Source organism: Alligator sinensis, unplaced genomic scaffold (genome assembly GCF_000455745.1).
Source record: "Alligator sinensis unplaced genomic scaffold, ASM45574v1 scaffold778_1, whole genome shotgun sequence".
NCBI lineage: Eukaryota > Metazoa > Chordata > Crocodylia > Alligatoridae > Alligator > Alligator sinensis.
Genome location: NW_005842946.1, coordinates 300,197 through 326,174, shown reverse-complemented (window position 1 = coordinate 326,174; position 25,978 = coordinate 300,197). Strand labels below are relative to the sequence as shown.

Genomic DNA, 25,978 nt, shown 5'->3' with positions numbered 1-25,978 from the left:
CTTAACTTCTATTCCAGGGAAAATCCTAGAAACATTCATCACAGAGGCTATATGTGACAAACTTGCAGAAGGCATGATACTGAACAACAGCCAGCATGGCTTCATCACAGACAGGTCTTGTCTGACCAACCTCATTTCTTTCTATGATCAGGTGACTCATCACCTGGAGGAGAGAAAAGCAGTTGACATCATATACCTGAACTTCCAGAAAGCCTTTGACCTGGTATCCCATGAGGTACTGATCAGAAAACTGGAGGATATTGGGCTCAACTGTGGGACTGTCAAGTGGGTGCAAATCTGGTTTCAGGGTAGGACAAAGAGAGTTCAAATGAATGGATTAGTGTTGCCCTGGTGAGATGTTGGCAGCAGTGTACCCCAGAGGTCAGTACTTGGCCCAGTGCTGTTCAATATCTTCATCAATGAACTGGATGAAGGGGTGAAAAGCCCATTGGCCAAGTTCCCAGATGACACTGAGATATGGGGTTGTGCGGACACACCAGCAGATAGGTTGTAGATACAAGCAGACCTAGACAGGTTGGCATGTTGGGTAGAACATAACCAGATGAGGTTCAACATAGAGAAATGCAAAGTGCTGTATCTGGGAAGGAAGAACCCCCAGCACACCTACAGGCTGGGCATCGCTAGCCTGACCAGCACTACAAATTAAAGGATCTGGGGGGTAACAATAGACCCCAGCATGAATATGAGCTGGCAATGCAACACAGTAGCTGCTAGGGTCAATAAAACTCTGGCATGCATCAATCGATGCAGCTCCAGTAAATCAGAAATTATTCTCCTGCTTTCCTCAACATTGGTGCAGCCGCAGCTGGAGAATTGCATCCCGTTCTGGGTTCTGCACTTCAACAAGGACATGTTAAGCTCGAGAAGGTCCAGAATAGGGCCATCCGCATGATCAGTGACTTGCATGGCATGCCATATGAGGAGAGGCTGAGGAATCTCAGACTCTTCAGCCTAAAGAAAAGAAGACTGAGAGGGGACCTGATTGTGGCTTACTGCTATATCAGAGGTGTACATCAGGGCCTCGGTGAACAACTGTTCACCAGGGCACCCTGGGGGAAAACTAGAAACAACAGCCACAAACTCCTGGAATGCAGTTTCAGGATGAACATTAGGAAAAATTTCTTTACAACTAGGGTGTCCAGACTATGGAACAAGCTTCCCACAGAGGTGGTGCAATCATCTACCCTAGGTCTTCAAGATAAAACTGGACGGTCACCTTGCTGGGGTCATTTGACCCCAGATGTCTTTCCTGCTCATGCAGGGGCTGGACCCGATGATCCTTCCAGCCCTATGAGTCTATGATTCTATGATGCATCACCTGGACAAGGGAGAAGAGGTTGACGTCATGTATTTGGATTTCAAAAAAGCCTTTGACTTGGTCTCCCATGATGTCCTCATGGTAAAATTGGGAAACTGTGGCCTCAACAACCTTATGGTCCAGTGGCTGAGGAACTGACTCCATGTTCAGGCCCAGGGACTGATAATCAATGGAACCAAGTCAGGTGGCACATGGTGACCAGTGGCATCCCCCTGGGTTCAGTACTTGGATCAGTACCCTTTAATATATTATAATGATCTGGATTTTGGCTGTCACAAGCAGACTGGCTAAGTTCGCAGATGACACCAAGTTATGGGGAAGTGCGGTCACACTACAGGATAGGCTAGCAATTCAGGCCAACCTGGACAGACTCGTAAGGTGGGCAGATCAAAACCTGATGACATTCAACACAGAGAAATGTGAGGTGCTCCACCTCAGGAGAAAGAACCCACATCATACTTATGGGCTCAGCAGTGCTACACTCACTAGAACCACAACCAGAAGAGACTTGGAGGTCATGATTGATCACAAGATGAACATGAGCCATCAATGCAATGCTGCAGTTGGGAAAGCAAATGAAACTCTGGTTTGCATCTACCAATGCATCTCAAGCAAGACCTAAGAAGTCATCCTTCCACTTTACTCAGCCTTGGTGAGGTCGCAGCATCCAATTCTGGGCTCCACACTTTAGAAAGGATGTGGAGAAACTTGAGAGAGTCCAGGGGAGAGCCATATGCATGATTAGAGGTCAAGAGAGCAGGCCTTATGAGGAAAGGCTGAGAGTCATGGGACTCTTCAGCCTGAGAAGAGAAGGCTCGGGGGGACTTGGTGGCAGCCCATAAGTATATAAGGGGTATACTAGACCAGTAAGGGGTGCTTCTGCACTGAGCCACCCACCTCACTGCACCCAATCACCTACCAAGCTCTGAGTACCTCCCTTGGGGCACCTCACATCTGGCCGACCCCCTTCCTAGACCACACCCACAAGCCTGGGGTAACCACTGCCACCAGCCAGGGGTCTGAACATTATCTGGGCCCTGTGCCCCCTGGGGTAGACCTTTAGTGCACTTGACCCACTGCGAGAGCTTAGGGTGGTTCCTTAAGCCTGAAGTACAAAAAGTAGCCTCCCTTAGCCAGCCGAGCATAGGGACTAGAAAATGTGTGCCCAATCCCTCTCCCAGCAAGTCCACCACACTTGTTATAGTGGAGAGCTTTACTGGTTAAAGAGGGTAGAGTTGGGGAAGGGTACGGGATAAAGAAGTATCAAGGAATAACTCAGAGCAAACAGTATGGCTAGATAGGTAGCCTTTTGTCATACTTCCACATCACAGTAAGCTGTATTTCTAGATAAGTTTCAGGTAAGTTACTCACATGTTCATCTGGAGCCTAGAAAAGCTTCAGAGGCTGTGTGCTTACTCCATGTTCCCCAATATGGCTCCCTCTCTTCCAGGAAGAAGATGCCCTTAAATAACTTTCTGGCCTAATCTTCCATACCCAATCAGGGCAGGTGTTATTGAATGCTGGCCAATCAATTTGAAAAGCATCATCGCTAGCTAGTGGAGTGACAGGGCCTTCAGCCCCTGCCCCCATGCCATGAGGTTAGTGCTAACACAATAGAGAGCTTTCACCTCTCACCTGTCACCAGAGCTGGTTACTTAGCAACCAGAGTGATAGACACCTAGGAGAGAGAGGGAGGGGGAAACAGGGCAAGGAGGAGGCTGGAACAGCTTTTCATCACAAAAGGTGTGCATCAGGAACTGGGAGAACATCTGTTCACCAAGACACCACAAAGGAAGACAAGTTCCAATGGTTACAAACTGTTGGGAGACAGTTTTAGACTGGACATAAGGAAAAACTTTACCATCTGAGGGCATGTGTAGACAACACAGGTGTTAATGTAGACTGCCCAAAAATTCTAATGCAGCTTTTTTTTGTGCAGTACATTTTTGTTTGCACGACACAGCATTCATGTTTGCACGAATGGCACTTTCGAGTAAGATAAGCCCCAGTGTGTCTTTCCCCCCAGATTTCAGTAAGGGGAGGCAAATACCAATTTACCCCCTAGAATGTTTTTTTCCTAATGTATTACAGCAGGAGGCTCATGTAAACCACCCAGGCTCCCAAGTTCCCACCCCTGGACCAAATTATCAGTCCTGACTGTCACTGGGAGTCTCCCCCTGAGCACGGTCATGGTCACCCCAAAATCCTTGCCACTTGCACCTGCCTATGCTCCTTCAGTCTGGTCTCTCTCCATCAGTATACAGTTCCAAAGACTCCATCTCAATCCCAAAGACAAGCCATGTGAATCCTCCCCTCCCATTCCTTTCCCTTCCCATTCCACCACGTTACAAATATATGGCGGGGGGTGGCGGTCTTTCATTAGCTATAGCTGCTATGATTGCTATATCATAAGAGTAGCGGGTGGGACTATGTTAACGTAAGCAACTCACGTTTTTCAAAATGTGGGTTGCTGTTTGGCTCGGTGTCCCCGCCCCCGCACCTAGCCCATCAAGAGCTATGATAGTTATCCTTCTCACCCACGTGTGGGAGGGAGGCTCATTCACATGTGGGTGACAGTGCATAATGCCCCCCTCCCCCAAACCACTCACAGTCTGAAAGCAGCAAACCCCTACCCCAGTCCAGATTTCTTCCCCCTTCCCCTGACTGTCCTCCCTTCTGCCCCCCATCCACAATACTGCATGCCCCTGTAGACAGACACAGATTTAAAGTGTAAAAATAAAAATTATTTTAGAAAAAAGCACTAGGTGTTGTTGTCAGCAATATATCCTGCCAGACAATCACGCACAAGAGCCACCCGACCAGCTTCTCCTTGAGGATATCTCCTTGGTCCCTGTGCTGCTGCTGCTGTCCCATGGCTCTGTTGTCTTGCCACTGCCTGTCACACTTCTTTTTCCCATGAGTCTTTGAAAACCTCTCCTCAGCTCTCACAGATATTGTGCAGCATGCAGGCTCCCACTACAAAGGCCATTATTTTCATAGATTTCATAGATATTCAGGCTGAAAGGGACCCTGGAGGATCATCGAGTCCAGGCCCCTGCCCAGGGGCAGGAAGTCAGCAGGGATCATAGGATCCCAGCAAGATAAACATCCAAAAGTGTCTTGAAGGGGTTAAAAGTAGGTGCGTGAACCACCACCAGCGGCAGGCCATTCCAAACCTTGGGGGCTCGGACAGTAAAGAAGTTTTTCCTTATGTCCAGCCTGAAACAGTCGCAGAGGAGTTTGTGACCATTCGATCTTGTCATCCCTTGGGGTGCTCTGGTGAACAGATGTTCCCCCAGATCCTGGTGAACACCCTTAATAAACTTATAGGTGGCCACCAGATCACCCCTGGGCCTGCACTTTTCCAGGCTGAAGAGTCCCATGGCTCTCAGCCTCTCATCATAAGGTCTGTTACCCTGACCTCTGATCATGCACGTGGCTCTCCTCTGCACTCTCTCAAGCTTCTCCACATCCTTTTTCAATTGCAGAGCCCAAAACTGGACACAGTACTCCAGCTGCGGCCTCACTAAGGCTGAGTACAAGGGGAGAATGATGTCCCGGGATTTGCTTGAGAAGCATCCAGGTTCTTGACCAACTGGGCGACAGTGATCATCGCAGGGTCCAGCGCAGGGTGTCAAGGGCCTGCAGCAAGGCAGTAGCCCTTGACTTCAAGAGGGCCAGCTTCAATGAGTTGAGGAGATTGGTAGGAAAGGCCCTGCGGTCCTGGAGAATAGGGGAACTGGGTGCCCAAGATGAGTGGTCATTCCTTAGGAGACAATACTGAGAGCCTGAGGAGTGACAATCCCAACGAAAATCAAAGGGGGCAAGAGTGCTCAAAAGCCCCCCTGGCTCACCAAGGGCATGCGGGAATGCCTGATTGCCAAAAAGAAGGCATACACCCAGTGGAAGGGAGGGGCTATCACCAAAGAGGAGTATACCTCCATCGCTCGGGTCTGTAGGGGGACGGTTAGGAAAGCTAAGGCAGATACGGAACTAGGGCTAGCATCAAGGATCAAGGACAACAAAAAGTCCTTCTTTAAATACATAGGGAGTATGAAGAAAGCATCAGGTAATGTGGGGCCCCTGCAGGATACACTAGGCAATTTGGTGGTTGCACCAGAGGAAAAGGCAGACCTTTTTAACAGTTTCTTTGCCTCCATTTTTTTGTACAGGGACCGGGACTACCCCACCAAGATTCGGGATGGACTCAGGAGAGACTCCACCAGGCCTAGGGTCAGGGAGGACTGAGTTAGGGAACTTCTGGAGGGGCTGGACGTGTTCAAATCAGCAGATCCAGATGCTCTCCACCCCAGGGTGTTGAGGGAATTGGCAAGGGTTATCGTGGGGCCCCCAGCATGGCTTTACGAGCACTCATGGTGCTCTGGCCAGGTGCCAGGCAACTGGAAGAGGGCCAATGTGGTCCCCATCTTCAAAAAAGCTGAGGGAGGACCTGGGCAACTATAGGCCCATTAGTCTTACTTCGATCCCAGGGAAGCTCTTTGAGAAGATTATCAAGGAGCACATCTGTGAGGGGCCAGCAGCAGAGATGATGCTCATGGGCAACCGGCATGGTTTCATTAGGGGCAGGTCCTGTCAGACCAACCTGATTGCCTTCTACGATCAGGTCACAAAATCACTGGACGCAGGTGGATGTAGTCTTTCTGAACTTCAGGAAGGCCTTTGACACTGTCTCCCACCCCATTCTCATTAAAAAGCTAGGTGACTGTGGCAATGATGCGTACACAGTTAGATGGATAGCAAATTGGCTGAGGGGCCGTACTCAGAGTGTGGTGGTGGATGGGTCATATTCGACCTGGAGGGATATGAGCAGTGGAGTCCCCCAGCGCTCAGTCCTTGGGCCCACACTGTTCAATTTCCTTATTAGCGACTTGGACGAGGGGGTGAAAAGCAACCTGTTCAAATTCATGGACGACACCAAGATTTGGGGTGAGGTGGGCACGCTAGAAGGGAGGGACAGGATACAGTTGGACCTGGACAGGTTACAGGGGTGGGCGAATAGGATGGGATTCAATACTGGCAAGTGCAGGTTGCAGCACTTGGGCAGTAAGAACCAGAAGCATACCTATAGGCTGGGGAACTGTTCTCAAAAGCACAGTGGCAGAAAGAGATCTTGGAGTCATTATCGATTCCAAGATGAACATGGGCCACCAATGCAAGGACACAGTCAGTAGGGCTAACTGAACCTTGTCGTGCATCCATAGATGCATCACAAGTGGAGCCAAGGAGGTGATCCTCCCCCTCTATGCGACATTGGTAAGGCCACAGTTGGAGTACTGCGTCCAGTTCTGGGTGCCGCACTTCAGGAGGGATGTGGACAACATGGAGAGGGTCCAAAGGAGGGCCACTCACATGATCTAGTGATAGCAGGACACACTCTATGAGGAGAGGCTACAGGACCTTAACCTGTTCATCCTTCACAAGAGAAGGCTCAGAGGGGACCTGGTGACTGTCTATAAACTTACTAGGGGGGACCAGTGGGGAATGGGAGAGACCTTGCTCCCCCAAGCACCTCCTGGAGTAACAAGGAATAACGGCCATAAGTCGTTAGAGAGTAGGTTCAGACTGGACATTAGAAGGCACTACTTCACAGTCAGAGCGGCTAGGATCTGAAACCAACTTCAAAGGAAGTAGTGCTGGCTCCTACCTTGGAGGTCTTTAAGAGGAGGCTTGACAGTTACCTAGCTGGGGTCATTTGAGCCCAGTTTTCTCTCCTGCCCAGGGCAGAGGGTCAGACTAGAAGATCTGCAAGGTCCCTTCCGACCCTATATCTATGAATCTATGGATGCAAACCAGCATTTTGCTCGCTTTACTAGCCGCAGCATCACACTGAAGGCTCATGTTCATCTTGTGGTCAATCTTGACCCCCAAGTCCCTTTCATCTATAGTGCTAGCCAGCGTAGCACTGCTGAGCCTATAAGCATGCTGCAGGTTTTTCCTCCCAAGGTGGAGAACCTTGCATTTTTCGGTGTTAAACACCGTCAGATTCTCATCCACCCATTTCATGAGTCTGTCAAGATCTGTCTGGATCACCCTCCTGTCCTCAGGTGTGGATGCTTTACCCCAGAGTTTGGTGTCATCGGCAAACTTGGCCATCCCACTCTTACACCAATATCTACATCATTGATGAAGATGTTAAAAAGTAAAGGCCCTAGGACAGAGCCTTGAGGGACCCTACTAGTCACAGGGCACCACGATGATTGACTTCCATCAACCACCACCCTCTGGGTCCTGCTGCAGAGCCAATTCCCCAGCCAGTGGATCGTGGTAAGGTCGAGGCTGCAGTTAGCCAGTTTTGCCAAGAGGTGATCATGGGATACCAGATCAAAGACTTTTTTAAAGTCAAGATATATAACATCAATCTCTTCCCCTTTGTCCAGGTGATAGGTCACCTGGTTGTAAAAGGAAATGAGATTGGTCAAGCAAGACCTACCCACAACTAACCCATGCTGGGTTTCCCTCAGGATATTGCCATAAGCTATCCTGTATAGGATGGCCTCTTTGATAATCTTTTCCAAGACCTTCCCCAGGATGGAGGTCAGTCTGATAGGTCTGTAGTTTGCTGGATCTACGTTCCTCCCTTTCTTGAAGATAGGCACCACATTGGCCTTCTTCCAGTCATCGGGCACTTCACCAGAGTGCCAGGAGTTCTAAAAGATCCATGCCAGGGGCTGAGTTATGATGCTTACCAGCTCTTTGAGTACTCTTGGGTATAAACCATCAGGGCTGGCTGACTTGAAGGTATCCAGCCTGTCAAGTTGCTCCTTCACGAGATCAGCTTTGATGGATGGTAAGGAATCTCCCTCACCCAGGCCTCCCTGTCCCACAGTGGGCAGGGGCATCCCATGGGACTGGTGAAAAACTAACACAAAGTACCCATTTAGCAAGTTTGTTTTTTCCTGGGCGTTGTCCCATCTGGTTTAGCAGGGGTCCAATGTTGCCCTTGCTTTTCCTCCAGCTCCCCACATATCTAAAAAAAGAGCTGTTATTGTCCTTAATATTTGTAGCTAGCTGGAGTTCCCTACTAGCTAGCAAGGCCCCGCAGCCTTGGCTTTCCTGGTTTGCTCTGAGCAGGTCTGTACCAAAGCAGAGTATTCCTCCTTGGTGGCGGTTCCAGTCTTCCATCCTTTGCAGGTCTTCCTTTTAAGACACAGGAGGTCCGCTAGTTCCCTGGAGAGCCAAGGGGTCTGCTGTGCCCTTTTGCTGCCTTGCCTCCAAGATGGGATAGACTTTGCTTGCACTTCCAGGATTGCTCCCTTCAGAAGCAATCACTCACCCTTAACTCCCTTCCTCTTTCTTGCTCCATTTTGAGCTGGCACATAAGCACCCTCCATTATCCTTTCAGTTGGCCAAACGCACATTCCACCACCATCCTGGAACTGCTGAGGAGGTAGTTAAAATCCAGCTTCTGCGGGTCAGTGGCACTCCCTCCATAAGGCTTCACAAGTAACTCTTAAATGGAACATGAAATATAAACACAGACAACTCAAGTGTCCTAAAATCAAAGTCTAACTTTATTAGTACAACAAGTATTAGAAGTTTCTATATTCAGAGAGAGAAAAACACTTAGTACAATGATCTCACCCAATCCCAGGTGTTACTTTGCTTCACAGAAAAGACGACCACTCAGTTCCTGAAGCAAAGAACGTGTCGTTGGCTGGGATGATCCAGACAGGTGTTGAAAGCTGGATTCATGATGAAAATAATGATGACAACAATGACAGCACACTTAACTTTCTTGCTTCCCCCTTTTAAGCTTTTCTTTAACTTGACTCCTTTGATGACTCCTTGCTTTTGGATTGGTCTCTCTGCAGTCAGCATATTGTCCGTATTTTATTCTGTCAGCATATTCCTTTGTTCAACAGCCCCATTATGAGCACACTTCTTAATTTGGCCTTTTTCTGGTGTTTTACTTTAAGCATTGTCCATTGATCTCCTTTATCACCTTTCATTAACAAATCCAATCATTTAATCCTTCTGATTCAGCTGATTAGTGCCAAGTTCAGTTAATCTGAGCTAGTAACAAAACTATTACTATGTTGTGTTAGAAAAACTTCTCACTGTGATAGAAAAAGAAAGAAACATCATGCGAGAAAACTCAAAGCCATAAGCTGCTTGTAAGAAACAAGGCCGGCTGATCTTGCAAACACCAGCAAAATGAAAAGTTCAGATAACAATGAGGCTATACAGAACTTTAGGTTGAATATAAAAGAAAACTTTAAACAATACTATAATTCACCACTCTATAAACAGGTGCTACTTTAAAGCATAAAATATGACAAGCTACCCTAACAGAAGGGTGACACCATGGATCACTGTCTCCTCCACACTGGGTGCACAGTGTCCTTTCTTCATGAGGGCTTGCAGAGGGGAGTTTCTGAACATACACGCATCATGCACGCTGGTGGTCTACCCAGTAAAAATGTTCATGAACCATACCTGGTGGTCCACCATGGCTTGCAGGATCATGAAGGCATGTCCTTTCCTGTTTGTTTAAGTCCTCTCACTCTGTGCAAGGCATAGCACTGGGATGTGAGTGCTGTCTAAAGCCCCCACACAGTTCGGGAACCCCTTCTCATTAAAGCCATCTATGACGTGCTCTAGATTCACTAGGTGGATAATTTTTTTGCAACGATCTCCTTAAGCAGCTGGCATACCTCATGAGTTGCCATCCCAACTGTGCAGGCAGCCATGCCAAACTGGTTGGCAATGTAGTGGAGGCTGGATGGGCTAGTCAGTTTCACGATGGCCATTTCAACTCTCTTGTCTAGTCGGATGGCCCAATGCATGTTTGTGTCCTGCCTCGTGATGTGTGGCCCCAGCATTGAGATGATATGATAGAACGTCTCCCTTTTTATTCAGAACATCTCCAGCCACAGCTGGTCATTCCAAGTGGTCAGCACGATTCACTCCCACCAGTCCAAGCTGCTCTTGCAGGCCCACACCATGTGGATTCTGGTCCTCCTCCTCAGATTTCTTAATAGAGCCTGGTCAAATTCCACTTCTTCGCTTTCCTCGGTGTATTCCGAGTCCCCTGGGTACCTGTATCTTCTTATTGTTGTTAATGCTATTAAAGCAGGAACACAACTTGCCACTGAAACACTGCAGTACAGTCCCTATCCTTCTCAATTGTTGCATCAGTAACCCTCAGGTAAACAGTATTTGCAGAAGCAGTACTGCTTCCTCCTCCTCCTCCTCCTGTTCCATGTCCTCCATGTCTTCCTCCTGCTCCATGTCCTCTATCATGTCACGTATTTCATTCTCATTCTCCATTTTGCCCCTTTCCATCAGCAGCGGCCTCTCACCCATCTGCACCAAGTGGGGAGCAGAGACTGTGTGGTTGGGCTGGAGCTTGGTGTAGCTGCTTTTTCAACACTTCAACCCGGCACCCTGGAGCATTGGGGCTTTTGCACATCCTTTCATCCTTAGCTTAGCAGCCACTGGTGTTCTGATGTAATCAAGCTTGTAAACAAAGAATGTTTTGCCTACTCCTCTCCTGGCTACTCAAAACTTTTGCCACTTCAGGGAAAGCAGGCTGTGCTTCTGTAATAAAATTATTTTTCACAAGCAGGTAGGTAGGTATCAATTTTTGCAACATTCCCATTGAGCAGCCTTCCCAAATTACAATGGCCTTATTTACCTCATTACCAGGTCCTTTTTGTTGTTAACTGGGTGCTTCATCACCTCTGGGTGTTTTGACACTTACAGGTAATTACAGCCTGAGTATAAAGGCACCCCCCACAAAATTTGCAAGCCCCCTTTCACAAATCACTTGTGCTGTTGATCATGAACTGCTTTGCCATGTCTCAGAAAGCTAAGGCCAGCAGTATGGAGCCAATGGCCCAAGAGCCTGATACCTCCAGCATCTGTGGACCCAACTGGACCTGAGAAGAACTGGAGGACTTAATTGGCATTTGGTCAGAGCAAAGGATCATAGACAGGCTGGAAAGTAGGAGAAATAAGCCTGTTTATGTTGAGATCGCGAAAGGCATGCAGGCGCGAGAGGTGAAAAAGGGATGCAGGTGCAGTCTTGACTGGACCCAAGTCCAGTGCAAGATCAAACCCTGAGATCAGCCAAAGATGCGAACTCCCATTCTGGGGCAGGTCACACAATTGCCCCCTTCTATGACAAGCTGTCCATCATTCTTTCCAAGGCTGTGTGCAACAACCCAGGTATAGAGACTTTCAGCACCGGGGTTGGGCTAGAGGAGGAGAAGGAGGTGGCAGCAGCAGCCCCTCCTGAGGGTGAAAGCATGAACATGTCTCAGCTGTACAGAGACTGCTCCCTGCTCCCTGATGACCATGAGTGGCAGGAAGAACCGTCAGTCACTTTACACTTAGTGCCACTTAGCCTTTCTGTTCTACAGAGTAGCACAGATGATGAAGCAGAGGAGGTGGAGGGTCAGGAAGAAACCCATGCAGCCAATACATCATCTACTGTTACTGAGACCCAAGAACATGGTGGGCCTGGTAAGTCTCTTTTAATGTGCCTCTTGCCACTGCCAGGCAACTCCCAGGTTTGTGCTGGTTGGGTTTGGGAGGCCAGGGGGAGAGGAGAAATTCATGTGTTGCTGTTGGTGGGTTGCTGTGTTCTTTCTGTGGTGGTGCAGGCTGGGTTCGATAGCTAATTATTTGCTTTAATTAATTTTTTGTAGCTAGCATGGGCAGTGGCAACCATGGACCTGTTCCCGGAGTGAGTACTCGTAAGTTTTGGCAGTACAAGTGATGCCCCTGTGTTGCAGGGTCTGTTTCCGTGCCTGCTGGCTTTTTGTGCACTGCATGGTGGGGGCGGGGGAAGGGGTGTACTTTCCTCCTCTTGGGGAGAAGGCAACCTTTGCTTTTTTCTTTGTTTATCAGCCACCACGACCCATGGCTGCCAGGAACAGTGCCCCGCTCACACTACAGCAGAGCACTGCAGAGATTTTCACAGCAAGCAGAAACAGTTCTGTGAAACCTCGCTTGAAGTTTTGGTGGAGTCCTCAGTAGCCAGAATGGAATGTAAAGATGCCTGGCGGGATGAACTCCATGAGTCACTGCATAAGGCAGATACCATCCTCGAGGAACTGCATGACACCATTCGGAATTTGAAAGAAGTGGTCGACAAGTCCCATGTTGAATTACAGAGGTCATATGACATACAAAAAACTAAAACTCTTGTTCTAGTCCCCATAGGTCGGAAATAAACTTCATTTTTGCACAGAGGGAGCTGAAGATGGAAGTCTGTCCCTCTGGGTCCATGAGAATGTCTTTGTGAGCTGTGTTGAGTAGCTCTTTGATGTGTTGATCAGGTAGAATTCCTTCCCTGGAGGTGTCAGATGGTAGGTAGGGAGGCAAAAAAACTTCCTTGTTGTTCTGCAATTAAGTTTAAATTCAAAATCAGCTGAAATTCAGCATCTTCCATGTTTCTACCTGATAAACACATCAAAGAGCTACTCAAAATGAAGTTTATTTCTGACCTATGGGGACTTTTTACTATCTTGTACCATCTACACTTTTCCCAGAGTCTGACGAAGGGACTTTGATTCCCGAAAGCTTGCAGAAAAGGACAATTTTCTTGCCATTTTCCAGTTGGTCTAATAAAAGGTATCATCTTGGAACCAAGAGTTCTAGTTTTTTGTATGTCTTTTTGTCTCAGACCAACACAGCTACCAAGTACACACCAGAGGTCACATGACACTTTCAAGGATGCCTTTCAGAGTCTGCAGAACTACCTAAATAAAGGGATATGATGCCCACAGGGAAAAGTCAATCCGTTCGTCTTGCCTCTGTGCAAGATGAGCAGAGAATTACAGCTGAACCTGTTCCCCCTAACTCAGTGGGGTCACAGGAGGGCCATATGGCTGCCAGTAGGGCCAGGAGGGTGCCACTGCATTTCTGGGAGACAGGGCTCAGGGCCATGGGGGTGAAGACAAAGAAGCACAAGTAACTGCTTATAATACTGTGTTGCAAACAATAAAACCTCATGGTTTCCTGGCTTCCTGTATCTGCCTCCATATCCACCCTTACACTGCTTGGTTGTGAAGATGGATTTCATTCGTTGTTTGGGTTCATTTCCCTCTGGTTTTCCTGCTGCTTCCTACAGGGTGCCATGAGGGAGGGGCTGGCAATCTCTCTTGCTCAGGTAAACAGGGGGGCTGCCTGGGTGGGTTGCAACACACAAGTGCCAGCCTGCACACCAGCATTTTGCAGTGGCTGGATGGTGTGTCACCCCACAGCAGTCTGGCTTGCTTTTTTGCAAGCCACCAGCCACTTTGAAAAGTCAGGGGGTCATGCCTTCAGGCTCTTTGGCTCACTCTGCACAACCCTTTCTTGCATTTTCTCTAGATCAAAACTTTGAAAATGTGCTTTTTCAAAATTATTTTCGTGCTCCTTTCCAGCCAGGTGCCAGGCACTGTCTCCTTTGTTTTGGAACACCAAAGGGAGGCTGTGTGGGGCGACGGGCAGCGTGGGGTTTAAAACCTACTTTGCTTGCACACAAACCAAGGGAATTTGCAAACTTTTCCACCTTCTTTTCGTGCTCTTTTCCAGCCCAGTGCCAGACTGTCTGGGTTTTTTTTCCACACCAAAATGAGGCTGCCAGAGGGGGAGGGTTGCCCTGCTCAACCACTATAAATTGGGGGAGCAGAGCTCAGGGTGCGTGTTCACAGTATCATTGAGGGAGGTTTGAGGCAGGTGAGGGATCACAGCACAGCAGGGGCAGAGAACGACTCATCCCAGTAACAAAACTTGCTCCTGGGAGGCACAGCAATGCAAATCCAGGGTTTGAGAAGACTACAGCCTGATCAAGTAGGGTGCACTGAAGCTTTGAGTGCTATTTGATGCCCACGCCTCTGTGACATGTGACTCGAAATAGAACATGGCGATGTGCTACATGCCACCTTTGGTAAGTGACATCTGACACTTGTCTGTGCCCTGAGGGTAGTCCCCAGGGAGTGCCAATACAAGCAACCACCCCAAGCACAGAGCTTTGGGGGACCCGCAGAGATGGGCAGAGTGGACAGGGCAACTCCTCAGCGCCACCACCAGCCTCGCATCTGGACACTTGCCAACTCCTTTCCCCTACTGCCGTGGCATGCGGGATTGGCTCTGCGCAGGGGGGTGTTAATTTGCCCAAGACCCTGCACCAGTGGCGTAATGTGGGTCTCTGGAGCCTAGGGGATAAGGCTGGGGTGCCGCTGCCCTCACTCCCACATGCACCTGCCCCAGACAAGACCCCTTCTGCAGTGGTTTTGATGACGGGGGAGGGAGGGAGAGCAGCATGGAGTGGTGACACCCCCTTCATGTCCATGCTGGGACAGCCGCACCACCTGCCACCATTGGTATGCCACTGCCCTGCACCCTGATAGGGTCAGCTCTGGCTGGCAGGTGGTGGGCATCATTTGGTTCAAATTTATTGTAAACGGGGTTGGTGGAATTTTAGGAGCATGAAGGAATGTACTTGAGGTGCGCAAGAGGCACCAATACAAATTCGAGTATGGTAAGAGTTGCACAAGTTCTGCAGATCCATTTCATATTATTCTCACCCTCCTCCTGATTGATGGCCCTGTTTGCTAATCAGTGTATTATGGAATTGTAATTAGAGGATTGCTCCTGGCCACAAATGTGAAGGGTTTCTTCTTGAGCCCTGGCCAAGACCTCTGGCAAATTCCCTCCCAGGGTCTGGGCAGTAGGCCCAGGCCCGTGGGCTCTTCAACCCACTTACCTACCTCTGCACCTACCTCTCCATTGCACCCTTGTAACTTTTGAATCATTGCTGAAAAACAAAGCCATCTGTGCTCCTAAATATGACCCTATATGATATGACACTTCGTATAGTCTTCTCGCCCTTCTGCTATGACCTCTGTGGTCTGGGTAGTAGGCTATTCACCCCGCTTGCCCTGTGACTTATAATTATAGTTTGATTCCTTATGATGAGAAAACAGATACTGAGTGCAAGGCAGGTGATTATGCACCCACCCTCCCTTCTTTCATCATGGGGGTGAAGGAAATGCCCACCTCCTGGTTCCTGAACTTGTATTACTTCCTCCTCCTGGTGAGTTTCTCCTCTGAATTGCGGATACCTTCTTCTTGGTTGCTGGCCAAGACCTCTTTGCCCCACTTGCTGTCTGCCATACACCTCTCGATTGCACACTTGTAACTTTGGAATCACTGCTGGGGGAAAGCTTCTTGCTGGGTGGGGAAAATCCTGCCTGCTTCTTGCCCTTCTCCGTGGGAGCCAGGACCACTGCAGTGGCAGAAGCTGAGGCACTTTGACCCAAGCATCAGCTTGATTTGCACAAGTTCTCCAGGCCCACTTCATATAGTCTTCTCACCCTCCTCCTGGTTACTGGCCATGTCCTGCATAAGTATGAGCTGAACAAGTTATGCAAATGCATTTCATTCTTTGCTGCAGATGGCCTGGGTCACAGGGGAGGAGGGCTTCCACTAAAGAAGCTGATGAGGCTTGAGTTTCTCCTCTGAATTGCGGAGGCCTTCTTCTTGGTTGCTGGCCAAGACCTCCATGTTCTGGGTAGTAGCCTCTTCACCCTGCTTTCCCTCTGCCTTACACCTCTCCATTGCACCCTTGTAACTTTGCAGTCATTGCTGGCCACAAAGCAAGCTTCTTGCCCTCCTCCTGGGGAGCCAGGACCACTGCAATGGCAGAAGCTGAGGCTTCCTTCCACTAAGGAAGCTGATGAGGCTTGAGTTTCTCCCCTGAACCTAGCAGAGCATGCCTGGGGTCCCCACCCGAGGGGGCACCCTTTGCGACCATGCCAGCCCCTCGCCCCTGACCCAGCCGTCTTCCTGCTGGGATGGGACATATTCAGTAACTGGAAAGGGGGTGCAGGCTGCCTCCCTCCATCCCTCTCCCCCACCCACCTGGGGGCCCCGTCCCTCCCTCAGCTTTGCTCCCAGCAAAGACACCAAAGTTACAATGTGACATGGAGAGTAGCATGGCCCAACTCAGCCAGCTAGCTGAGTTGGGCCATTCATCTACACCTGAAAGGGCCCCAACCATGCCTGGGGGTCCCCTGGGGGTCCATGCATGCCCCCCCTTGACCCAACCATCTTCCTGCTGGGATGGGACATGTTCAGTAACCAAGAAGGGGTGCCAGGATGTCTCCCTCCATCCCTCTCCCCTACCCACCCACCCACCCACCTGGGGACCCCTTCCCTGAGCTTTGTTCCCAGCAAAGATTCTAAAGTTACAAAGTGAAATGGAGAGTAGCATGGCCTGACTCAGCCAGCCAGATGAGTTGGGCCATTCATCTCCACCTGAGGGGGCCCCAACCATGCCTGGGGGCCCCCACTTGAGGGGACCCCTCCCTAATTAAGCTTTGTGGGTGGGTTTACTTAGTCTTCTTTCTTGCAAGAAAATGCTGGCTGCACACTAGCGCTGGCCAAGCATTGACCACCCTCTATACAATAACAGTCCACCCTGCTAAAGGCTAAAAGCCCTGGGAGGTCCATGCATGGACAAGTTTTGCAAATTGCCTGCTTGCCACTGGGGGTGGTGGAGTTGTTTAGTCTTTTTTCTTACAAGACATGCTGGCTGCACCGCACCCTAGCTAGCACTTAACAAGCATTCAACCTCCCTCCCTCCCTCCAATAATGGTCCACCCTGCAACTCTTTGCAACTCTTTCCAGTAATGCCATGACTCCACAAAATCCCCCCCAAGCACAGCATCCCCACCAATATGAGGTGGGTGCGGTCTCCGAAAACCAACCCAACCACCCCAAAGAAAACATGACACATATATAAAACAAAAATAAAACATTTTACTGAAAATGCTGCAGCAACAATAGCTATATACAACTTCACAATGCAATACAATAAATACAAAATGTAAAAAAATTGTTCAGGATCTTCACTCCATTCTCTTTCCACTGGGCTCTGGGCTGGTTGCCGTCCCCAGCAAGTTCCACCCTCAGCAGTTTTCTACAAGGAGGGAGGAAAAGGGAAGAAAAGGAAGAGGAGGAGGAGCTTGGTGCACAGTCGAAAAACTGGATTTTTGCCACTCCCCCCCTCCCCACACACACAAGGTTGGTGGGACATATTACCTAAATATCACCCAAGATGCTGCATACCCTGGGTGTCAGATCTGGCAGGCAGTGTCCTGCTGCCCTTGGACTTTTGATCATGGCTCTGAAATGGAATGTAATGAAGTTCAGTAGATTTGCAATATTGAAAGTGTCATGACCCAATGATTGTGTGTGTGCTTCGGCACTGCAGAATTATTTCCTGCCACATGGAGCTTGCACGGTGCAATTCTCAGCTGCAGAGAGAAAACCCCGGTGCAAAGGAGTTCCCGCCACCCGTATGTAAATTTGTTTCCCACTATTGGCTGTTTCTAAATTATTCCCACGTGGCGGCTAGCGATTAGGAGTTTGGCGGCCTGATCAACCACCAACCTCTTCCCGTCTCATTCGTTAAATTCTTAAGACGTATCTACGGTTTTGCGCGCTCGTCAAGGGTATCCAGAGCTCTGTCGTGTTTGTTTTCGCGGAGTCTAGCAAACTCCGTGTGTGTGTCTTCGGTGGAACCTAGCAAACTCCACTTGTGTTTGTCTGTAACTGCAACTCAAGAAAGTTTTTCCTGCCTGCACCGCGACCACATACGGTGTAAGTAAAACAATCTTTAATAAACCGCTATGAGTCCGTGCCTAATTCTAGTCCGTCGTGCAAAAGTACCCGCCCTACCGTTGCGGGCTCCCGGCCACAGCCCGCCGCGCGCCCCCGAAAGCCTCGGACCGCTCCCGGCCCGCACAGAAAGAAGTCATGTAACCACTCACTCCTCCAGAGTTTCAAACTACTTGCAAAAAACTTACCATTTTGTTGATACTGCAGATGTCATCAGGAGCTATGGCCACTGTATTGGCATCACAGTGTGGGGGTTGCAAATGGAGGGTACCTGGTGGGGCAGGAGTACAGGAGGGTACATGGGCAAGGGGGGAGAGGACATAGGCTATAGGTGGTCAGGGGCGAACAATAAAGAGGGGGTAGAAAATTATATGATTATTTCTCTCCCCCATTTTTAAATAATAATAAATTGGCCTCAGCAAGCAAGCGCACACACTCCGACCTGAACTGTGAGGTGCTGTGAGGAAGGAGGGAGGGGTGAAGGAGGGTAAAAAAAACCAAACCAACAAAACCAAAACCCAGAACACACACACACACACACACACACAGATTAAGAAGCGGGGAGGGCTGAGCCAGAGACACACACACACACCCCCCCCCACACACACACACACACACAGAGCGACACCTGCTGGCTAGAGGCTGAAACGCAGTGTCTCCTCATGGTGAAGGGGATTAATTAGAAATCTTTGGAGTCTCTGGTTCTTTTCATGAACAAAATTCAGTTGGAGCAGGGTAACAGGAAAGCTCCGCAAATTAAAACATCTCTGAGTAGTGTTAGTTTAAGATACTAAATGGACTTTAAAGTGGTGGGAAATCCCGGGTCATGCAAACACAAACGCAGTTGCATTGATGTAAATGGGAAATTTTGTTTCATCTACACACAACCCGAGTCTCCAGAGTCTGGAATAGACTCCCCCCAGAAGTGGTGCAAGAACCTACTCTGGATACCAAGATGCTTATCTTGCTGGGGTCATCTGATCCTAGCTGACTCCTGCCCTTTGTGCAGCGGGCTGGACCCAATGATCTCACAAGGTCCCTTCCAGCCCTAATATCTATGAAATCTATGATTTGGTGTGCACATGGATGGGGCTGAGGCAGAGGGTCAGATCCAGTGCAAGTGGGACTAGGGAAGGGATCACCCAATCCAGTACACCTGGGGCTGTGGTTGGGGTAGAGAGGCCTGATCTGGTGCACAGCTGCAGTCAAAGCAGTCCTTAGCTACATGCATTCCAGAAGGCTCAAGGAATGGATGTGGGCACAGACACTTTTGCCATCACTCCTCTGGCCTATGGAGCCAAAAGTGGGCACCACTGTTTTTTACCAAATTGTCCTACTCCCAGTACAAGTCCAACTCCTCAGCAATCCTCCATCTCGTTATCTCAGGGCATTATCCCTCCAGCACAAGCTGAATCAGTCAACCCTGCTATTAAATGTTATAAACACATATGAGTGTTTGTTGGGGGGGAAAGACAGAGAGAAACCATGTGTTTAACCAGTTTCATCTACGAAGAGAATAGAACCCAGCCATTCTGGAAAACAGGTCCTGAAAAGAGATGTTCTCTGGGACAAAGACTCCCCTGACACTCTCCACAAACACAAAGGGCACCTATACACACACAGCAAGGCTGTTCCAACAAGCTGTAATTACAGTATATCTGAGCAGACTCAAGTAATTGAGTAATTAACTGTGTTTCATCACAGTGGTGCATTGGCCGGGAATTTTTCGGCATCAGTGGGACAGAGATCCTGACCCGGGGACAAGTGCAGATGCAACCACCAGCGATAGCCCACGTGGAACTACTTACACAGGCTATTCAGGCCATATGGCAAGTGCTGGAGGTGCAACAGTTGCAAGGGGCACACCAGCAAGAGTGGATGCAGCGCAATGCTGCCCTATTCAAGATGCCCCGAATGACATGGGAAGATGATCCTGAAGCTTACATAGAAGCCTTTGAGAGGACCACTATCCAGACAGGGCTGGATCACAGTCAGTGGGGCCACCAGTTAGGCACCTTGGTGATAGATCAGGCCCAAGCTGCCTACTGGGCCCTGTCGAGGGAGGACACCCGAGATTATGAGGCTGTCAAGGCGGCGATCCTCTATAAGTTGGAAATTTCCCCAGAAAGTCACAGGCAGGCATTTAGAGCACAAAAACCAAAAGAAGCTAAGCGGCCCCACGGCTTGTTGCAGTCTCTTCAGGATTCACTAAATAAATGGTTACCGGCCAGAAGGTTTGACCGGGGGGGGTGATGGACCAGATCTTATTAGAGCAGTTTTTCTGGGACTTGGAAGAAGACACCCAGAGGTGGGTATGGAGACACCAACCGCAGACCAGCGAGGAGGCCCTCCACCTGGATGGTGGCCTTCACTAACTCAGAAAGTGAGAGAGGGTACGGGTGAGGCTCATGGGCCTTGAAGGAGAGCCTGGTGAGTGAAGGGGAAAGGCAGACTGGGTCCACGAAGAGAGGCATCGAGAGGTTTGGTGTGCTATCGCTGTGGGCAAACGGGGCACATCTCCCGGGAATGTGGTTTGGGCCTGAGTGAGCTGGGCTGCGGGCCAGCTGTATATACCCTGCCCCGTGAGAAAGGCAAAGAGATGGAAAGGGGAGAGCCCATGGATTGTAGTTTTGGGCTCGTCGCACAAGAAGGAAGATGGAACCGCCCCGTGGTAACCGCCTGATTCGGGGGCAATGCAGTCAGAGCAAACCCTGGATACGGGGTGTTCCCAGTCCCTACTCTGCGCAGATCTTGCCCCGTGGACAGGGGGGAAAGAGGCTGGACCCATAACAATGACGTGTATACTGGGCGGTGAGGTGCATTTCGGAGTTGTTATCTGCCGTTTAGGGTGATGGAGTTCTGTGGCGAACTGCGGGTTGGACTGGCACCTGCCTTAGCCTGTGAAATGATCCTCAGAAGAGAATGGGGACCGTTCTACACAGTGCTCGAATGGGTACGAGCTACAGAGGAAGAAAGGAAGCGGCTCCGGAGGGGAGAAGGCTGGGCTGGTGAAAGCCCATCTCACCAGAGGGAAGTGGCATCAGGCAGTATTACCCTGGAGCAGGTGGTTAGTGAAGCTCAGTTCCGTCAGGCCAAACAAAAAGACCCAGAACTCCAGCAGCTATGGACCGAAGACTCCGGGGAAGGAACGTCGCGAAGTCATTCCAACTTTGAGGTAATCGGGGGGTTATTATAGCGGGTCCAACGGGTCAAGGAAGGCACCTTGAAAGGTAGACAGTTAGTGGTCCTGTCCTCACTCGGCCTCTCCATGTGGAGATTGGCTCATGACTCCCCAATGGGAGGCCATTTGGGATGCACCAAGACCCAGGCTAGGCTGGTCCAAGAATTCTTTTGGCCACGTCTGCAAGAGGACGTGGAAAGTTTGGGGGCCGCTTGCCCGGAGTGCCAAAGGGCTCAGGAGTGGAGACCACCTATGGCGCCATTGCACCCTATGCCGATAATAGAGACACCATTCTCCCAAACTGCGCTGGATATAGTGGGCCCTCCCCCGAAGTCACACAATGGTTATCAATATATATTGGTTTTAGTGGATTATGCCACCCAGTTCCCGGAGGCTGTCCCACTTAGGTCTATTACAGCAACGCGAGTAGCAGAAGAACTGCTTAAATGGATAGCACAGGTTGGCATACCACGTGAAATACTCACTGACCAGGGGACGAATTTCATGTCTGGCATGATGAAAGCCCTGTGTAAAACCCTTAGCCTCACCCAGTTAAAGACATCAGTGTACCATCCCCAGACGAACAGTCTAGTGGAGAGATTAAATGTGATGACCAAGCGGTTGCTCAAGCGGTTCTCGCAGGAAAACCCCCACAGGTGGGATACCATCTTAACACCGTTGTTGTTTGCCTTGAGGGATGCCCCCCAAGAGTCAACGCAGTATTCCCCGTTCCAGTTAGTATACGGCACAACCCTTGGGGTTTGTTACAGGTCATCAGGGAAGAATGGGAATGGCCGGTAGGGTTAGCAATATCTGTGGAAAGATACCGCCAAGAATTGCAGGACCGGATCACCAAGGCCCAACGGATCGCGGGCCAAAATTTGAGGGCCACTCAAGAGCAACAAGAAACCCACTATAATAAGAAGACAAGAGCCCAGGCCTTCCAGCCCAGAGATATGGTTTTGGTGTCGCTTCCGGCATCCTCGAGCAAGCATCTCACAATGTGGCAAGGCCCGTTTAGAGTAGTTCGACAAGTGGGTCCAGTAGATTATGAATTGCTTAAGCCGGGCCACAGCCGGGAACACCAAATTTATCATGTGAACCTTCTTAAGGAGTAGAAAACCCCACAGGGCTGGATGGCATAAGAAGAGGAGGTGGGGAAAGACCTAGGACTGCCCAGCCTCGAGTTAAGTGAATCCACAGGAGAAGAGTCAGTGCAAACGAGCAAAGAGCTGGATAGCCAGCAACAACAGGAGCTGTTGGACTTAGAGGATTTCTGGGCAGTGTTCCAAGAAACCCTGGGATGAGTGATGGGAATTGAACGTGAGATCAGAACTCCCCCTGGTGCGCTGGTTAGGGAAAGGTGGAGGCCGATACCCCAGCATTAGCAGCAGGAAATACGACAGGAGATAAAGAAGATGCAGAGACAGGGAATTATACAACCATCCCGGAGCCCTTGGCGTAGCCCCATTGTGCTGGTGGCCAAACCCGATGGGTCACTGCATCTGTGTGTAGACTTTAGGAAGCTAAATGCCTTGATGACCTTCGACACCTTCCCTTCGACATTACCCACCACATTGAGAGGATTGGCGAAGCACAGTACATATCTACTCTCAACCTGGCCAAAGGGTACTGGCAAATCCCAATGCGCCCTGTGGATAGCACCAAGACCGCTTTTGGAACCTCTTGGGGTTTATTCGAGTTTATATGGATGCCCTTTGGCCTAAACGGAGCAGCAGCCACCTTCCAGAGGCTGATGGACACCTTGCTTGCACCACACACATCGTATGCAGCAGCATATATCGACGATATCATTATATTTACTCCCAGTTGGCACCAGCACCTTGAAGCCCTGAGAGCTGTCCTGGGAGAACTCCAAGCAGCGGGTCTGACTGCCAATCCCAAGAAATGCAAGTTAGCAGGATGAGAAACGGCATACCTCGGGTTTCGGGTAGGCAGGGGAACAATACACCCCCTGACCGACAAGATCGAAGCCATAAGACGATTTCAGGAACCTCATACCTGCAAACAGCTACGCTCCTTCTTGGGACTCATTATTATCAATGGTTTATACCACATTTTTCAAGTCTCTCCTCACCCCTCACAGATGCGCTGGGAGGGGGGCCTGCAGTGCTGTTGAAATGGACACCAGACATGAGAAGGAGCTTCAAAGAATTGAAGGAGGTGATACACCACGATATCATAGTGCACACCCCCTAATTTTGACAAACAGATGCATCAGGCCACGCACTAGGGGTGGTATTACTTCAAAGATGCGGGGAAGAAGAGCACCCGATCACCTTCACCAGTCGGAAGCTCAGTCGCATCAGGTATGCCATGGTCAAGAGGGAGTGCCTGGCAATACGTTGGGCCATAGAGTATTTTAAATATTACCTGATGGGATGAGAATTCGTGGTAGTGACGGATCACACCCCACTTCAATGGTTAACTCGGAAACAAAGTGAAAACTCCCAGATCACTCACTGGGCCTTGGCATTGCAGCCCTTCAAGCTTAGTTATACACCACCCAGGCAAAGATAATTTCATAGCTGATTTTCTCTCCAGATGGGGAAGCCCAGACAAGTTGGAGGAGGAAGCATGTCACATTCATGAAGAGGAGCATCAGGCTTTGCAAGAAGTCCCTTGAGGGGTCCAGACGCCACAAGGCAACTTAAGGGGGGAGGTCTGTGGCAGCTAGCCACCCCCACAGGCTCCTGAAGGGGAGAAGGTAGTCCCTGTGGACCCCAAACTCCATAAACAGCCCCCCCGCGGGGGAAACTTACCTCCTGCTGGGCAGCCAGAGAAGGAGCAGGAACCACGGCCACAGCAGTTCCACTTCCCTCTCCTCCCCAGGAGTCTTTTTTTTTTTTTTTTTTTTTTTTTTTTTTTTTAGGAAAATAAGAGAGAGGGAGAAGAGGCATAAGAACAAAGCACCCTACTCAGAGGCACTGCAGTGGGCACTACATTATGCATATATAGCTTGCCAGCCTTGAGGGAGAGAAGGCTACTCATTGAGGCAGGAGGGATGGCCGGACAAATACCAACTGAGCCCACTCGGAAGTGAGATTCCCCTTGAGGCAAGCTGTGGTCAAGACAGCAAGACCAAACCACCATTGGCTTGACGCCCATCCAGTTCGTGAGTGGACGGGCTGCAGGGGAGGCAGAGCCCTGTGTAACATCGTGCCTGAATTGTGAGTACTGCCATTTCCCGGGGGAGCCCTCCCAGGAAGAAGATCTCCATTGAACCCTCTTTCTTTATAGAATAACATCAAGTTGTGGCAGGAGAGTTGAGGGGAGGGGCTATGCACCCGGCAGGTAGTACAACACGTAAGGCCCCTTTCATCACACCCCCCTACCACCGTTTTTCAGCATGAAGACAAAGATGCACATGATGCTTCAGGCACTTTGATTAGAGTGGCTCCTGGAGCCACTCTAATTAAAGCACCCCTCCCCCCATTCCTGAAGCATGTGTATAAACACCCAAAGGTACCGCACCTTGCAGAGTGAGAGTGCTGTGGTCCCGAATTACTCATCTCAAGCCAAGAACTTCCTTCAGGCCCTCCTAAGAACTGCCATCACCACCTTGCTCCTCAGGCTGTAGGTGAGGCGTTCAGAGCAGGGGCCACCACTGTATAGAAGAGAGCCATCTACCAGTCATGGGCTAGAGCCAGGCTGGAGGCTGAGAGGAAGTAAAACCAGGTGACAGTAGTGTAGAAAAGCATCACCAATGGTCAAGTGGGAGCCACAGGTGCACAGGGCCTTGTATAGGCACTGGCACAGCACAGATTGATCACAGGCATCCCAGTGTGGGCATAGGAGGCCAGGCTGAATACAAAAGGGGCTCAGGCTCACCATGATTCCTTCGGTGAAAAGCACCACCTCGTTGAAGAAGGACTGGGTGCAGGAGAGACACCAGAGGGGCAGCAGTCACAGAAGAAGTTCTCCAAGTGGTTGCTGCAGTATAACAAGTGGACAGCCAACATGGTATGTAGCAGGGAGGGTAGTGACACCACTGCCTGGGAGGCTGCCATCATCTTGAGGCACAGGGGCCGCATAGCGCAGTGGGTTGCCGATGGCTACAAAGCTGACATAGACCATGATGGCCAACAGATAGCTCTCCATGTTGCCCACAAAGAGAACATGGGCCATGCAACTGGAGAAGGGGATGTTCTGGCATTGGGTGAGGGCATGAACCTGAGCCCTGTGATGGTGGTGAAGCTCATGTCCACTAGGGCCAGGTGCCTGAGGCAGAAGTACTTGGGGCCATGAAGCTGGATATCAAACCATACCATGCCCAGCAGGAGGGAGCTGTTAAACACATTCACCAAGCAGATAGCCAGTGAAGACCGGGAAAAAGATGGCAAGGACACAACAATAAAACAGAGAGCCCTGCAGACCACTTCAGGCACCCACACACATTCTCAAACATGCACACAGGGTTGTTAAGCCTCTGTACCCTGCCAACTTCCCCATTAGATTCAAGGAACACTATAAAGAGTTAAATCCTCTCTGGAAACTGGCCTACTGCCCAGCCCTGACCAGAGGTGCGAACACTACCAGTGAAAACTATACACACACTTGTGTAAAGTTAATAACAAGAATATATTATGACAAGAAACAACTACAACAAAGTACTATAACAACAGTCTTATAAACACTATACAGAGAATATACAGTTAAAGAACCCAACACCAGTCTGTTAGGGCTGTGCAAAGCTTCAGGTCCAGATTCAATTCAGAGGAGATTTGGCCCGATTTGGCGGCCCAATCTCCAAATCTGAATTGAATCAGGAGGCCAATAAAAAGGTCTAAATCGATTTG

The 25,978-nt window shown here is 49.7% G+C and overlaps 1 long non-coding RNA gene across 3 annotated transcripts in view; it reads right to left on the bottom strand.

Annotated features, from left to right (window-relative positions):
* Positions 1–17,200: 17,200 nt before the first annotated feature.
* The window catches only part of LOC102385972, a 16,318-nt gene continuing 7,540 nt past the window's right edge, over positions 17,201–25,978 (bottom strand). For all 3 annotated transcript variants that reach the window (XR_001358990.1, XR_001358992.1, XR_001358991.1), the window contains 3 exons: positions 18,166–18,248; positions 17,399–17,483; positions 17,201–17,276 (listed from right to left, as the gene is read on the bottom strand). This is a non-coding gene — a long non-coding RNA (uncharacterized LOC102385972). The remainder of the gene's footprint in view (positions 17,277–17,398; positions 17,484–18,165; positions 18,249–25,978) is intronic.